The sequence below is a fragment of the Leptopilina heterotoma genome, unplaced genomic scaffold (assembly GCF_015476425.1).
Source record: "Leptopilina heterotoma isolate Lh14 unplaced genomic scaffold, ASM1547642v1 Lhet_32, whole genome shotgun sequence".
Classification (NCBI taxonomy): Eukaryota; Metazoa; Arthropoda; class Insecta; order Hymenoptera; family Figitidae; genus Leptopilina; species Leptopilina heterotoma.
In genome coordinates this window covers 2,140,799-2,158,617 of record NW_025111017.1, presented here as the reverse complement: position 1 = coordinate 2,158,617, position 17,819 = coordinate 2,140,799, and the positions used below count along the sequence as shown (strand labels likewise).

Below are 17,819 nucleotides of genomic sequence, written 5' to 3'. Positions count from 1 at the left end.
GGAAGTAATACTCATTCTTTGAGTAAAATTAGCTTCATGCACGGTAACGGAATGGAGTTTTTGCACCATATGAATATGGATATTTCAGATAATATAAAAATTTTATTTTTTTTCTCATATGACCTGATTAAATCGTGTTAAATACTATCATATGGCCGCTATTATTTTTATTAATTTTAAATATTTTTTAGAAAAATCTCTTGAACGTGTCATTTGTCCTTTTTGAGAGATTCACCCATAAATAAAGGAAAACTATAAAAATACCAAAATTAATAACATATTTTGCTAATATCGCGAGGTGGCTTTTTCCTCCCACAAGGTGGTTCAAAAAAGCTACTTGCAGTGCTGTCGTAAAACTCTTGTAACTTAGTCCTTTCATGGGATAAAAAATATTTCCGTCAAAGATTTCCAAGCTTAATAACTAAAGTTTCAATGCAAATTGGAAATATGAGAAAAACATTTTAAATTCAGATTTTATAGCGTCAAATGTACAGATGTGGCTTTTTCACCCCGTTCTACTCTACTTCACTACAGGTCAAAATTGAGAGACCACCCATTTTCAGGCGAATGAAAATCCTTTTAAAACATAAAATTTATTGAAACTAAAATTTTTTTCTGTTTATTTTTTGAAAGATGATAAAATTTTGAAAAGAACAAGATATTTCAGAAGTTGTTTCGCCAATTATTCATTTAGATATTTTTAAAAAATCGTCATTTTCAATGTCCTACAAAAATTTGAATAACTTCTAAAATAATGAACGCTTTTTAATGATCTTAGACTTAATTCAAAGGTCATTTGCTACACTGTAAGAATTACTTACAGTCCAAGTTTGACGGCCTGCATTTTCTAAGAAAAAAATTACACGTTAATGCCTATAAGTAATTCTTATAGTGTAGCAAATGACCTTTGGAATAAGCCTAAGATCATTAAAAAGCGTTCATTATTTTAGAAGTTATTCAAATTTTTGTAGGACTTTAAAAATGACAATTTTTTAAAAATATCTGAATATAATAAATAAATAAATAAATACTATTATTAAATATCTAAATATTGGCCAAATGACTTCTAAAAGATCTTGTTCTTTTCAAAATTTTATCATCTTTAAAAAAAGAAGAAAATTTTAGTTTCCGTACATTTTATGTTTTAAAATGTTTTTTAATCACCTGAAAATGGGTGGTCTCTCAATTTTGACCGGTAGTCTAATTAAAATAAGAAATTGATAAAATGTTTCAACAAGTGAAAAATTTCATCACAAACTTTTTTAAGATAGGGTGATGTGGGGTGATGTGAAACATGGGGGGATGTGCAACACCGCCGATTTCTGATCTACAGTCAGATATTGAATAGAGCCAAGTATTGCCATTTGTTTGTGTCCTCAATAGCTTGTTTTTTATATAAAACTCACGAGACAGCTCGCAGCTAGGTTTGCTGTACGTAAGTTGATTTAAATTTCTCGCGCTTTACATTTCTAGTCGTTTCGTGAAGGGTTTTAATTTATTTTATAGATAAAAATGTGTTTATTGTTGGTTTTTTAAGTGTTTTTAAATATCTGTTCATATTTTGTGTTTCCATTGCATTGTATTGCGTACAAATCATTTTTCGCAAAGTATCATATTTAGGGTGATGTGCAACACTTTTTTTTGGGGTGGACGTAACTACTTTTTACGTGCCATAACTGCGATTCACATGATGAATAAAAAATTCTTAGTTATTTTCCTGTTATTATATTCCTTATTCAGTTATGAATAAATAAAAAATTAAACAAAAAAAATTTTTTTTTCTTTGGTGAAATCTCAACTTTTTAGAGGTCAACCATACCTTAGTAAATTTTTTTTGGCAGATTTCGATTTGTTTGCATTGAAAAAGCCTAAAATTAATAATTAAAGAGATTTTCATCGATATTTATGCATTACATACCTGAATTTTACTGGTGTTTCACATCACCCCAACTTTTTTGGAAAATGCAAAACAGACGTTTTTGAAAAAGCGAAAAATTTGTAGGAAAAATTTAAAATTCTGAAAATCTAATAATGACGATTCATCTTTCATAGATGAAATTAAAATACTTGCGAACGAGATTAATGAATTAAATAACAAAGAAAGAGAATTTGTTATAAAAAGACTATCTCAATTTAAAAAATTATTTTCGTCGAAAGTTTAAGTAGCCGATACACCTCCTTACAAATTAAAAATTAAGCCTCACAAGACGATCGTGCGAAAATCGTACCCCGTTCCTTTGACTTTTCGTGATCGTACCAGAATGACACTGCATGAGATGGAGAAAGAAAAAATTATCGAGAGATCGGACAGCGATTATTGTAATCCTTTTCGGATTGCCGTGAAGAGTGACGACACACAGTGGGCCAGAATTGTTGATTTTTCGCCAAAAATCATTATTAAAAAAAAGCAAGATATTTACGAATAACAAGTATGCTACCTACAGTTTTTGGGGTCGCTGATTACGAATCTGAAGTCAGATTTCAAAAATTCAAAATGGCGGACATAAATTTTTTTATATGAATCAATTTTAATGAAGCATAAGTGTCTAAAGGTTTTTTAGGTCGCTGATTACGAATCTAAAGTCAGATTTCAAAAGTTCAAAATGGCGGATCCAATATGACGGACATAAAATTTTAAAATCAATAAATTTGAATTAAACATAGGTATCTATGGGTTTTTTGGGGTCGCTGATTACGAGTCTGATGTCAGATTTTAAAAATTTAAAATGGCGGATTAAAAATGGCGAACATTTAATTTTTAAAATTAATCGATTTTTATGAAACTTTGTATCTAGAGGTTTTTTAGGTCGCTGATTACGAATCTGGTGTAAGAATTTAAGTGGATTTTAGATTGGGTGAGATTCGCCTACAATTTTTTGCTTGGGAGTTTTTAAGTTTGGTGATTACAAAACTAGTGCCTATACAATGCAGAAAATAAAAAAAAATTTCCTGTTATTAGCCTACAAAAATAAAACGTACTGTAGTTTCCAGGATCTACCACGAGGAGGTTATAAATAAAGATTCCGTTTTGTATTTTTTTTAGATTTTAAAATTTTTTAAAGTTTTTTTGGTTTTTTTTACATCTGATGTTTACTTATAGGTATATAGTTTATCGTGTGGGTATATCAGGTGCGCATGTAGTTCTATTGGAGAATCTGATTTTATTTCCATGGATCAGGTAAACACTCCCTTTCATATCTAAATCTGATTTCAGAAACACAGTGCTTATTTTTAAATTTTTAAAATCTGACAACAGATTCGTAATCAGCAACCCGAGAAACCTCTACATACCTATGTTTAATTGAAATTGATTAATTTAAAATTTTTTATAACTGCTATTTTGAATTTTTGAAATCTGATATCAGATTCGTAATCAGCGACCCAAAAAACCATGGAGTTATCATAAGCCAAATAGCTTTTTTTCAACATGACTTTTTAATCCAACACTACCCTATTTATTGTAAAATATTTATTTTACATTTAATTTTATTATATTTAAAAAGATTTTTCATGCGATCTTTTTAGACAAAAACCTAACCAAAAACTTATATTCTTTGACATGCGCCATTAAACAAGGTAAGATAAGGGGTCTACTTTCATGCTTTTGTCTCTTTCTATACGCCTAAGAATGCCTCTCACGGTAAAAGGTATAACTCGCGCACTTTATTCTAATAACTCTATGCAAAAAACCCATAGATACCTATGTTTAATTCAAATTTATTGATTTAAAACTTTTTATGTCCGCCATATTGGATCCTCCATTTTGAATTTTTGAAATCTGACATCAGATTCGTAATCAGCGACACAAAAAACCGTTAAATACCATTGTCCATCATAATTGATTAATTTTGAAAATTGTCTTTATATAGGGGAGAGGGCCCCAAAGTGGTCAGGGCCCTAAGGTGGTCACCCTAAGAAAATTTTTATATATTAGTTAGTATCTTCAAATGTTTTTTGTTATTGTTATTATTTGAGAAGACAAAGATTTTAGTAAAGTTTTGAGGTAAATAGTCGTATGAGTCTCTTTGTAACGTGAACGTCGTAAAATTTCTGTTTTTAAATGATCGAGAAATTTTTTTCTCAGGGTGTTAAAATCATCGAAATTAACCATTTTAAATTAGTAAAAATCGTTATAATTATCTTTATATATCGTACAATAATATTCCAAATGAATATAATTAATATTGTGCTTTAAACAATTATTTCATTAACGTTTAAAAAATTGTTTCTTGGCCCTAAGGTGGACACTTTTTTGGCCACAAGGTGGTCACTTCTGATTTTTTATGAAAATGTGTTTATACGCCATATTTATCAACATTTGTCACTGTGAATGTGAATTTTATCAATTTTTAAGTTTTATGATGAATAATAATGAAATAGAATTATTTTCAAAATTTTACCTATCTAATACATACACAAAAAGTATCATTTTTGACGAAAGGACAAAGTGCAAAAAAAAATATGTAATATGTTTCTGTGATCCTGAAAAACAATTAATATTAAATAAACAACTTAGTAATACGTTTTTTACATTTTTTTAAAACTTTTTTAGTGAATTTTTGTATGGTGACCACCTTGGGGCCACTTTTTTAAAAGTCGAATTTTCAACTTTTTTTAAAAAGTGCCATAACTTTTTTTTTATTAATGAAATAAAAAAAAACTTTATGATAGGAAGTTAGGTAATAAGATAAAGTTTCAAACGCCGTATTATTGACCTTTATATATAATTCCATTTAAAATCTACAGTCGTTCAAAAGATGGGTGACCACCTTAGGGCCCTCTCCCCTATTTATTTATTATGCTAAGTAATCGTTCTATAACTTGTTTTTCCAAATATTATGCGGATCGGAGGAGCTCGACTAACTGAAAGTCGGCACTCAATTGAAAAATCCACTATTTGTTAACTTCAATAGAGCTACATTTTAAGAAATTTTATTTTTTAAAGTAACTATTGGTTTTTTACTTCAATATATCTGTTGATGCATATTTGAAAGTTAAAAAATTGTATTTTTGGCCAAAATTCGACGATCCTGGCCCACTGTGGGGTGAAGAGAAGCAAAACGGATGAATTACTTTGCAGAAGAATAGAGTATAAAGCCGCAAAAAAAAAACTATTAGGAAAAACTATAAAAGCAAGAAAGAAACACTGCAGGAAATCTCTTATTACAGAAGTTGACCCAAACCCATTGGGATTAGATTACAAACTAGTGACAAATAAACTTGGAAAATAGAGGCGAAGAAGTGAAAAGCACTGAAGAAATGTTGCGTATAGTAAATACCCTTTTGCCAACTCTTGAAACACAAGACAAAACATTAAAAATTCCTACAAAAGAAAAAGTTAAACTATTTAACGAGGTAGAACTAAAAAAAGCAGCAAAAACCGTAAGGCAGAAAAAAGCGCCTATTCCTGACGGAATACCAAGGGATGTACTCAGGATATTAGCGAAATCCTGTCCACAATTCCTACTCAATATGTACAATATATACCTTAAGAATGGTATCTTCCTAAAGAGAGGAAAGTTTAACGCCTTGTTCTTATAAGCAAGGGCAAAAGGGATTTATCTGACTCATCTGCGTTCAATTACAGAATGTTAGATACAACAGGAAAATTGTTTGAAATGATAATCAAACTACGTCTACAGGAAGCGATCGAAGTATCTGGTGACCTTTCAAAACGACAGTTTGGTTTTAGAAGAAGACGCTCAACGATATATGTAATAAAGGAAGTGATGAAAATAGCAAATAAAATCAAACAAGGAAATCATTATTCGAAACCTATAGCTTTTTTTGGTTACAGTTGACGTGAGGAATACATTTAACTCTACTAACTGGAATGATAACCTAAATGCCCTAGAAATAGATTTTCACGAACCACTGTATATCAAGTGTATTATCGAGGATTATCTAAAAGATAGAGAGATAATTTACGACAGTATTGAAGGACCTCCAAGAGAAAAGCTGACAGCGGGTGTGGCTCAAGGATCTGTCTTAGGATTTAAACTAAATATTAATAAGTATTAAATAAACTTTAATTTAAATTTTCTTTGTTCTCTTTTACCAACAAATTTTCTTTAAATATTATAGAAAATTTATTTTTAGCATTTATAAAACTTAACCTTCTACTTCGGAAACCTGCTGTGAAGAGGAGGCCAATTGATATCCATCAGAAATTTCTAATTTAAATTTAGTAAATAATGTTCCTCCAGAATGTACAATATGCCAAATGCAAATTGACAATGATTACCAGAAACCTTTGACAAATGATAAGCAAAATTTGAGTTACTCATTATGCACAAGATAAAAACCTTTAAAAGAGGTGCAAAGCGACTATTACAAACGTCTAAAGGTTGCAGTAAATAAGATGATTACATTTTCTGAAGACTCATTTTCAAATCTAAAAATTGGAGATTCAATAACTTTAGCTGTGTCTTTATCAACTTTATCAATCAACTTTATCAATGAATGACTTTGCGAGAAGCTGCATCACTGCCGTCCATAAGTGGATGTCTAGGGTAAAAAAATGTAGTTGTAAAATCAACTACTGGCTCGACGCCTCGAGGAGCACTTCGGGCAAGGAGCTACGAACTCTCTCCTTCTAATACATCGATTCCTTCACTCAAGAAGCTCTTGGTAAAGCTATCGATGAGAAAGGTTTAGTACACCTGGTTACAGGAGCCCCTGTGCTAAGTGAACACCTTCTCTCTCTTCCGAATCTCTGCGACTTTCCTGTGGGTTATACTAGCTCCGCATAGTATAACTCAATCTCCGGCTTTGCAAAGCAAAAGTCTTTACTATTTTAATATCTTTTTCAGGCGAGAGAATCGGGGTGTCCAACCTGCAGGTGGCGACATTTAAACGACACGAGTTTGGGTCATCGGCGAGGGTGTTAAATCTAAGTTGTTAATTTCTTTATTAATTTTCAAGGCTATGTTTTCTTTAATAATTATACTTTGGTTTATATTCTTTTATAATTTTTAGGCTACGAAGATTCTTTTGTTATTTTTATATTTATCTTTTAATTATTTTTTATTTGTTTATTAATTCTTTTACTTTTCATTTATTTTGTTACAATATACATCTTTCGAAGGTTTAAATAAATGTATCATTATTGACTACACCTCTCCTCTAAATCACAGCGAACTCAAAATAGATGGCGCTTCACGCCATATTCTCAGAAAAACTAAACTGCATTAATATTTAATTAATAATTAAGGAACCTGGACTCCGGGTTTGAAAATATAAAATAGAATAATATTTTAATATTCATTATTAATAGTTAAAAGTCCAAAGTAATATTTTTAATTAAATATTATATTAACCCTTTAACGCCCAAATGGACAAAATTTTGGCATGAAGTTTGAGGACTTATTTCGGTACTTAAAAATCAATAGAAAAATTCACGAATCATCATTTCTTATGTTTTCGTATGCGCTCTATCGAATGGCGTTAAAAAAAGTCAAAAATTTATAAACAAAAAAGTTATTAATGTTTTTTATAAAAAAAGTCCGATTTTTTTTCAATTTTTGTTTAATTTTTAATTTTTTCTACTATGAAATAGCGGAAAAATAATTCCAAATGTTACAAATAACGTGACATAGATATATGTATAACCTAGAAGATTGGACTATAGAGAAAATTAAAAATTAAAATGGCGGCTCAAAAATGAAGTTTGAAGTTCAAATTTTTTTTAAAAATTTGCTTCGAAAGTACGAAATTGTTAAATGTGTTTAGATCAGCTTAAAATTTGTTATTCAGGGGTTTTAAGGGTCGCTGATCACGAATCTGAAGTCCAATTTTAAAAATTCAAAATGGCGGATCCAATATAGCGGACAATTTTTTTAAAAACTCATTAAATTTGCTTAAAACTTGTTACTCGGGGGTTTTTGGGGTCGCTGATAATAAATCTGAAATCCAATTTTCAAAATTCAAAATGGTAGATCCAATATGGCCGACTAATTTTTAAAAACTCAATAGATAAGCTTACAATTTGGTACTCGGGGGTTTTAGGGGTCGCTGATCATGAATCTAAAGTCCAATTTTAAAAATTCAAAATGGCCGCTCCAATGTAGCAGACGAATTTTTAGTTGAAATTCAATAATCAAGTTCTTTAGCCATTAAAATACTTAAAATATTTTTAATGTTTTCTAACTTTGACCACGTGGAGGTAAACGTGAACTGGAAAGTCTTTTTGTAAAATATCTTTTTTTCGATTTAATATATTGATAAGTAAAATTAATCGAATTAAAACTGTGAATAATTATATTTAAAAGGTTTTACAAGAGCTACAAGCTGGAGATAAAAAAAATTATTTTTTTTCAATTTGATTTTGAAGTAAGTAATGATTAAAATAAAACATACATTTCCATTTTTTGACCTTTAAATTCAAAAATTATAATAACAAATAAAAAGAAGAAAAATACATAAAAAATAAAAAAATAAAAAAAAAATAAAAAAAATTGGACAAGTGCGAGTTGTACTCGCACTGCAATGGCGGGTTCCGTACAAAAATATTAAAACAATACTTGCAACATTTATCGGTAATTAGTAGAATTAAAATTAACAATTAAAAAAATATATTAAAATCATTTGATAAAAAAAAATAACTAAAAAAATTAAAGTATTGTATATATTTAATATTGTAAACAATAATAAGCAGAGGAACTATAATTTTGAAAATTTTGTTCCTCTGCTTATTATTGTTTACAATATTAGATATACAATACTTTAATTTTTTTAGTTATTTCTTCTTATCAAATGATTTTAATATATTTTTTTAATTGTTTATTTTAATTCTACTAATTACCGATAAATGTTGCAAGTATTGTTTTAATATTTGTGTACGGAACCCGCCATTGCAGTGCGAGTACAACTCGCACTTGTCCAATTTTTTTTTATTTTTAGTTAAGAAATCGAAGTCAGAAAACAATCTCTCATTTATTCTCTTAAAATTTCACTCTTTCTTAAAATATTTAATGCCACGTGTTTAAACTAAAATAAATTAAAAAAATTTTTTTTTTTTGAAAAAAAAAAAAAAAAAAATTTTTTTTAAAAAAGGTTTCTTAAATAAATTTTTTGTCGTCAGACTGTAATAATACACCAGGATACCAATATCCAGCTCATTAGGTCAAATAATGTAAAAGTTAGGGAAAAAAAATTTTTTTTTAAAATTTTTTAGTTTTTCCTTGACAACGCTATTGCCATCATTACATATCAAGTTCTCTATATTTTTCCTGTAATATTCGAGTAAAAATACAACAGCATGCAAAATTTCAGCTCTCCATGTCGAATAGTTTAGGAGTTAAGGGGGGGGGATGGTCACTTTTTATGCATTTTTGGCTAAAAATCTTGTCATTTCCTTGACAACGCTATGCCCATCACGTCCAATCACATTCGCTATATTTTTCCTTAGATATACAATACTTTAATTTTTTTAGTTATTTCTTCTTATCAAATGATTTTAATATATTTTTTTAATTGTTTTTTTTAATTCTACTAATTACCGATAAATGTTGCAAGTATTGTTTTAATATTTGTGTACGGAACCCGCCATTGCAGTGCGAGTACAACTCGCACTTGTCCAATTTTTTTTTATTTTTAGTTAAGAAATCGAAGTCAGAAAACAATCTCTCATTTATTCTCTTAAAATTTCACTCTTCCTTAAAATATTTAATGCCACGTGTTTAAACTAAAATAAATTAAAATTTTTTTTTTTTTTTGAAAAAAAAAAATTAAAAAAAAATTTTTTTTAAAAAAAGTTTCTTAAATAAATTTTTTGTCGTCAGACTGTAATAATACACCAGGATACCAATATCCAGCTCATTAGGTCAAATAATGTAAAAGTTAGGGAAAAAAATTTTTTTTTAAAAATTTTTTAGTTTTTCCTTGACAACGCTATGGCCATCATTACATATCAAGTTCTCTATATTTTTCCTGTAATATTCGAGTAAAAATACACCAGCATGCAAAATTTCAGCTCTCCATGTCGAATAGTTTAGGAGTTAAGGGGGGGGATGGTCACTTTTTATGCATTTTTGGCTAAAAATCTTGTCATTTCCTTGACAACGCTATGCCCATCACGTCCAATCACATTCGCTATATTTTTCCTGTAATCTACGAGTGAAAATACATATCTGGACCAAATTTGAGCTCTTTAGGTCAAATAGTTTAGCCGCTAGGGGGGGGACACGATTTGGCTACGGACAACAGAGTCTCACCAATAGGGTTCCGCCGATACACCGTAGGTGTACGGAATCCTAAAAAGTAAAAAAAATATAAAATTTAAAAATAAAAAAGAGACTTTCCAGTTCGCGTTTACCTCCACGTGGTAAAAGTTGAAAAACATTAAAAATATTTTATGTATTTTAATGGCTAGAGAACGTGATTATCGAATTTCAAGTAAAAATTCGACTGTCATATTAAAACGGCCATGTTCAATTTTAAAAATTAGACATTACTTTCGTACTTTCGAATTAAATTTTGAAAAAAAATTTGAACTTCAAACTCCATTTTTGAGCCGCCATTTTAATTTTTAATTTTCTCTATAGTCCAATCTTCTAGGTTATACATATATCTATGTCACGTTATTTGTAACATTTAGAATTATTTTTCCGCTATTTCATAGAAGAAAAAATTAAAAATTAAACAAAAATTGGAAAAAAATCGGACTTTTTTAAAAAACATTAAAAACTTTTTTGTTTATAAATTTTTGACTTTTTTTTAACGCCATTCGATAGAGCGCATGTGAAAACATAAGAAATGATGATTCGTGAATTTTTCTATTGATTTTTGAGTACCGAAATAAGTCCTCAAACTTCATGTCAAAATTTTGTCCATTTGGGCGTTAAAGGGTTAAAATTTAATTAAATTAATTTAATTTAGATTATTTATTTCTATAATTTTTAACTTTTCCCGTTCTGGTATTTAACTACAATTTTATTTATATTATTTAATACACATTTAAGCATTCAAAATAATTGAAAATAATAATAAATAATTATAATTAATATTAATACATTATTATTACTAATATACTATTAAGATATTATTATTATTATTATTATTATTATTATTTTTTTTTTTTTTTTTTGCTTAGGGACTTTTGGGAAATCTGCCTACAGATACCTTGGATTCCGCACTCCAAGGTTATGTGGGGTTTGTACAATAGGAAAAAAAGAAAGAAATATAAAATAAAGATAGATACATATTATAATAATTTTAATAAACTGGCGACCTACTACCAGCCCGACCCACTAAAACCCGTAACCCTTCTTTTAAAGCCCTTTACTCTCCCTCGGAACTGTCGTAAGACTTTAGATTTCGAGGGCGGCGCTCCAACTCTGTCGCTAATGCGCCTTTCCGCTTTTCTCTGCGGTTATCCTGCGTTAATAGTTAAAAATTTAAAACTATTTCAATATAAAAACGGAATTAACAGCACAACAATAATAAAAAAACAAATGTGTAATTAAGTGTAAAAAGTAAAAAGATAAAATTGTAAACGGATATATAAAAAAAGAAAAAATAAACGCGTATATAATATTGAAAACATAAAACTGTATAAAGACAAATACAAACATAAAACAAATTAAAAAGTGTAGAAGGACAAATAAATCACAAAATAAATTAATAAGAAACGAACAAACAAATTTGAAAGCTGTTTAAATTACGCTTTTTTGTCGGCCGTCGAGGTACTTCCTCGACATAACCGAGATTATGAAGTTCTGGACTTGCCGCCAATTCTCTTCTGACTGGGTCATCAGGAATACCATGTTCTCCGGTGTAACTTGACTGTTTACACCTTCGAACATGGCCTGCCTCTCCAAGTCCCATTTCTTGCATGAGAAGAGGGTGTGCTCCTAGTTGTCATCAGGGAACTGGCAATATGCACGCACCTCGTCCTCGCGTAATTTAAAGCGACACAGGTACGAGTTAAAACACCCGTGACCTGTGAGCGCCTGAGTCAAATAATAGGAAACCTGACCGTGTTTCCTATTTATCCAGGTGTCCAGTGCCGGGATAAGGCGATAAGTCCATCGACCTTTTTCCTCACCATCCCATCTTTCTTGCTATCTTTCTATGAGCCTGTGCCTCGCTTCTTTGCGGATTAGGCCCTTGCTTGGTCTTAATTCCTCATTCAAGGAACTGCTTTCTTTAGAAAAGAGAAACATTTCTTCCCTTTCCCTCGCCAAAAGATCTGCTGGCGGGACACTTGCAAGGACCTGCACAGCACTCGTAGATACGGTCTTATATGCAGAGATGATACGCGTTGTTATCGATCTCTGCGCCGACAGTATCTTTTCACAGATCGTCACACATCTTTTACTCCTCAAAGATGGGGCCCACGCTGGTGCTGCATAGAGCATTTTAGCGTGGGCGACACTCGCCACCAGTCTTCTTTTTTTGTTCACGGGGTCCGCCTACATTTGGCATTAACCATGAAAGATTAGCCGCAAATTCGATCGCCTTATTTGACGCCGTAGCCATGTGGTGGTGGAAGTTTAACCTTCCATCTAACTTCACACCAAGATATTTAATTTGCTTACTCCACTTGACCTCGAAACCGTCTATCACAATTCGTGGGAGCTCATAACCACGTCTGTCTGTGACCAGCAGTGCCTCGGTTTTTTCCAGGGCCATTTCAAGACCTCTGGTATCCAGCCAGCTTTTTGCTAGTCGCAGACATTTGTTTACCAATGTCCCAAGAGCCTCCTCACTTTCGGCAGTGCACACGAACAACGCGTCGTCCGCAAAGCCGATGATCACCGCACCTTCGGGCAGATCCATTGGCAGAAAATCATCGTAAGATACATTCCATACAAATGGACCCACCCTCGAGCCTTGTGGAGCCCCACGCTGCATCTCTTCCCTAAGAGTGCAGGTGTCTCCCTCATATATAACCCACCTGTCGCTAACAAATAATTATCCATTATCCGCAACAAGTAGGGCAGCATGTTTTTCTTTTTCATCGACTCGATGAGATCTTTCCATCTTGCGGAATTAAACGCGTTGCGTATGTCAAATGCTACCAACGCGCAGAAGCTCTCCTTTTTTCCAGGTCCTAATTTGTTTTTTCCTGCTTTGGCTATGTCCACAACTGCCTGGATGGCATCAACTGTGGACTTGCCTTTACGGAAACCAAATTGGTGATCGGATAGACGATTCTCTTCGGTCAAGTGGCTTTGCATTCTCTGCAGAACCATATCTTCTAGAAGTTTACCCATCGTATCTAGCAGGCATATAGGCCTGTATGATGAGACTTTATCTAGAGGTTTTTCACCTTTCATCAGGAGGACTAACCTCTGTCGCTTCCAGTCGCGGAAGAACTCTCCTCTCTCAAGGCAAAGATTGAAGCATCGAAGCAAAATCTGGGGTGAAGTGTCGATTACCAACTTTAGGTTCTCGTTACTTATCTTATCGATTCCAGGCGCCTTGCCTGTTTTCAATCTTTTGCCTGCTTTTTGCAGTTCACTAAGTGGGAAAAGTTCTTCCTCTTCGACTTTGCAATAACTCCAGTCCCTTCTAAGGTATGGTTCTGCGGGAGGAAACAAAGAACTTATTATCTTTCTGACCCAATCGGGATTGTCCAGGCCGGGGGTCTTTTCCCTCGTCACTAATTTCTTAGTCACGATTTTAAAAGCCAGACCCCATGGGTCCTTATCGACTTCCTCGATTAGGTCCTTCCAGCTACGGCGTCGCGACTTACGGATCTCTTTCTTGAGGTTCTTTTTCGCCTCCTTGAAAGCCTCTTCCAGCAAGGGATCTCCCTCAGATCGGGTATATGTCCTTCTTGCTTTGAGACATGCCTTTCTCAAGGAGACCAGCTTTTCTGACCACCAGTGCAAGGATTTTTTCCTTGGAAAGGCGCCTTTGCGACGTGGCATCGACGCATTGCAAGCGGTGACGATTATATTTCGCACCGCTCGCACCTCTCGATTTAGACTTTTCGGCCTCCTCACCTAACCAGAATCCTCAATTAAGATAGATTCTTTTAGGGACCGGCCGAACTTCTCCTTGTTGAGTTTCTTAATGTTCCACGAGAAGGTTTTGCGACTAGGAGCTTCCTGTCTTTTTCCTCCTCGTGTGTCTCCCACTGAGACTAAGAACTCAATGTACTGGTGGTCACTTGCTGTATGTATATTCCTCAGAGACCCGCCAGTCGCTTATGCGGCTAAATATATTAGACGATGCGATCGATAGATCTATAATCGATCCGATTGCACCTCGTCTAAACGTCCATGTTTTTCCCCGGTTTACAACTAATAAATCGTTCTTGGAGATCATTTCTCCAATCAGAATTCCTCTCTTGTCGAGCCTCGTCTCACCCCACTCTGGCGACTTTGCATTAAAATCGCCAGTGATGATGACATCCAGCTTGGATTCTATGAGGCTCGATTCTAGGCTTCCTTGATGCTGCTCACTTCAGAACAGGATATCGACCTCATTTTCCCTAGCTGTTTGCATCAGGAGCACCTGTGCATCCTTACTTGTATGCAGGTTGACTTAAAGGAGCTTTAGGGATTTGCCCTTTTTTGTTTCTCCAGTTCCTCCTTGTAAACCGGGCAGGAAATTCTTCCAGGGATATGGTTGACTTCCGTTTTTCCCAAATCTGTACACGTAATGCACTTTGGCTTGTCGCTAGTACAACTCTTGGCGAAATGTCCCGCTTCGCCGCATCTCCGACAGTGTTTTGTTCTGTCGGGGCCTTTGAAAATTCGGGTCACGTGTCCATAGGCTAGGTACTTTTGACATCTTGTCACTTCTAAGTGCGTTCGGATGGATGCGTTTATCCAACCAATACTCACTTTGCCTAGCTTAAGCAGACTTTCGCTGTCCGTTTCACTCAAGCGTACTAGTGCCACTTTCGTACCACCAAAAGTTGTTTCGTCGAGTTCCCGAATTTCCAGGGTCTTTTTACTGACAAGAGCCGTAACCTCGGCCTTGTCCTGAAGGACGGAGGTAAGATTCTCAGCGAACTTTGAAGTTTCACCCCCCTTTTTGACCACAACAAGAACCTCCTTTTTAAGAGTTCTCCTAATTTTCACAATCTCGGTGCCAGTTTCCTCTGGCTTTACCGAAGTTGTTGCCAGTTTTATAAGATCATAGTAGGTCTCTGGATTCCGGGCCGAAATTTTTATTGCCTCCGTGGTTCTAATTTTGGGGGGGCGCTTCTGAAGTCTCTCCCTCTTTTCTGCTTTCTTCAAGGCCTTTCTCTTACGGGCCTCCCGTTTCCTATTGGAGACGGTTTCGAAGTCTTTTTTGTTTTCAGGCTTATTTTCCACAGTTGCCTTCGAATCAGAAGCAACCCTGTCCGAAGTAGCCTTACTCACCTCCGTCTCCATAGCAGTAGGGTTTGCCTTGGTCTCTTTGCTCTTAACCCTCTTACCCTTGCGAGTGGTCACAGTAGAGTCAGTCTCCGGACCTTCAAACTCTCTAGGGCGCTTCCTTACGTCGATGGACTTGCTCTCGCTGGATGTGGCGTGCGACATCGATCCAGGAGTTTCAGGATTCGATCTTGGTTTGCATGGTCTAATGATGGCTTAGGTATAAAGCGCAGGTTACTGCGAAGCACCTCGTGCACCATCCCCAATGCGACCACTCCATCCTGAACATCCTTGCTAATGTTTCTTTGCTTTTTGCAAGCACGCCACATACTTTTCAGTATTTTAGGGATCAGGTCGACCTGTTCTAAAACATTACCTTCGAATCTGCTAAGTCCCACATCCTCAGAATTTTTGCTTTGGCTCCCTCCAAAATCCTTGGAGCCGTCTGCACCGACTACCGGGGCTTTTACCCGATCAGAATCGGTAGTGGGATTACCCTCTACAGAGGTACCCACTTGGAGTAATTTATTTGATTCTTTATCATTTCATTTTTTTATTCTTAGCCCCGTATCGAGGTAACGATCGAGCCTAAACAGGGTACTACCATCTGGCCAAGATGGACCCTGAACCGCCTCCGTTAGTTACATAGACGTTATAGCATTGCCGGAGCATTGATGCGACGTCTATGATATCCAAGGGCACGTGAACAAGTTCGTTCGGACGTGGAGGTCGATGTGTCTCTCCAAGATAGCAGGAAATTTCCGCAAAGGGAGTGCATCCTGGTATCTCTTCACAGAGTTTACCCTTATAATTATTATTATTATTATTATTATTATTTTTTTTTTTGCTTAGGGACTTTTGGGAAATCTGCCTACAGATACCTTGGATTCCGCACTCCAAGGTTATGTGGGGTTGGTATGATAAAAAAACAAAAAGAAATATAAAAAAAAAGAAAAATAAATAAATGTTATAATAAATTTAACAAACTGGCGACCTACTACCAGCCCGACCCACTAAAACCCGTAACCCTTCTTTTGGAGCCCTTTACCCTCCCTCGGAACTGTCGTAAGACTTTGGCCTTCGAGGGTGGCGCTCCGACTCTGTCGCTAATGCGACTTTCTGCTTCTCTCTGCGGCTATCCTGCGTTAATAGTTAAAAATTTAAAACTATTTCAATATAAAAGCGGAATAAACAGCACAACAATAATAAAAAAAAATGTTTAATCAAGTGTAAACAGTCAAAAGATAAAGTTGCAAACGGATATATATAAAAAAAAGAAAAAATAATAAACGCGTATATAATATTAAAAACATAAAACGGAATAAATTAAAATTGTATAAGGACAAATAAATCACAAAAAAAATTAATAAAAAACAAACGAATAAATTAAAAGCTGTTTAAATTACGCTTTTTGGCGGCCGTCGAGATCCTTCTTCGACATAACCGAGATTATGAAGTTCTCGACTTGCCGCCAATTCTCCTCTGACTGGGTCATCAGCGATACCATGTTCTCCGGTGTAACTTGACTGTTTACACCTTCGAACATGGCCTGCCTCTCCAAGTCCCATTTCTTGCATGAGAAGAGGGTGTGCTCCGTGTTGTCCTCAGGGAACTGGCAATATGCACACACCTCGTCCTCGCGTAATTTAAAGCGACACAGGTACGAGTTAAAACACCCGTGACCTGTGAGCGCCTGAGTCATGTAATAGGAAACCTGACCGTGTTTCCTATTTATCCAGGTGGCCAGTGCCGGGATAAGGCGATAAGTCCATCGACCTTTTTCCTCACCATCCCATCTTTCTTGCCATCTTTCTATGAGCCTGTGCCTCGCTTTTTTGCGGATCAGGCCCTTGCTTAGTCTTAATTCCTCATTCAAGGAACTGCTTTCTTTAGAAAAGAGAAACATTTCTTCCCTTTCCCTCACCAAAAGATCTGCTGGCGGGACACTTGCAAGGACCTGCACAGCACTCGTAGATACCGTCTTATATGCAGTGATGATACGCGTTGTTATCGATCTCTGCGCAGACAGTATTTTTTCACAGATGGTCACACATCTTTTACTCCTCAGGGATAGGGCCCACGCTGGTGCTGCATAGAGCATTTTAGCGTGGGCGACACTCGCCACCAGTCTTCTTTTTTGTTCACGGGGTCCGCCAACATTTGGCATTAGCCGTGAAAGATTAGCCGCACACTCGATCGCCTTATTTGACGCTGTAGCCATGTGGTGGTGGAAGTTTAAACTTCCATCTAACTCCACACCAAGATATTTAATTTGCTTACTCCACTTGACCTCGAATCCGTCTATCACGATTCGTGGGAGCTCATAACCACGTCTGTCTGTGACCAGCAGTGCCTCGGTCTTTTCCAGGGCCATTTCAAGACCTCTGGTATCCAGCCAGCTTTTTGCTAGTCGCAGACATTCGTTCACCAATGTCCCAAGAGCCTCCTCACTTTCGGCAGTGCACACGAACAACGCGTCGTCCGCAAAGCCGATGATCACCG

At 34.8% G+C, this 17,819-nt stretch overlaps 1 protein-coding gene across 2 annotated transcripts in view; it reads left to right on the top strand.

Annotated features, from left to right (window-relative positions):
* The window catches only part of LOC122504809 (cGMP-dependent protein kinase, isozyme 1-like), a 519,664-nt gene that overhangs the window by 157,246 nt on the left and 344,599 nt on the right, over window positions 1–17,819 (top strand). The gene's annotated exons all lie outside the window — the stretch shown is intronic.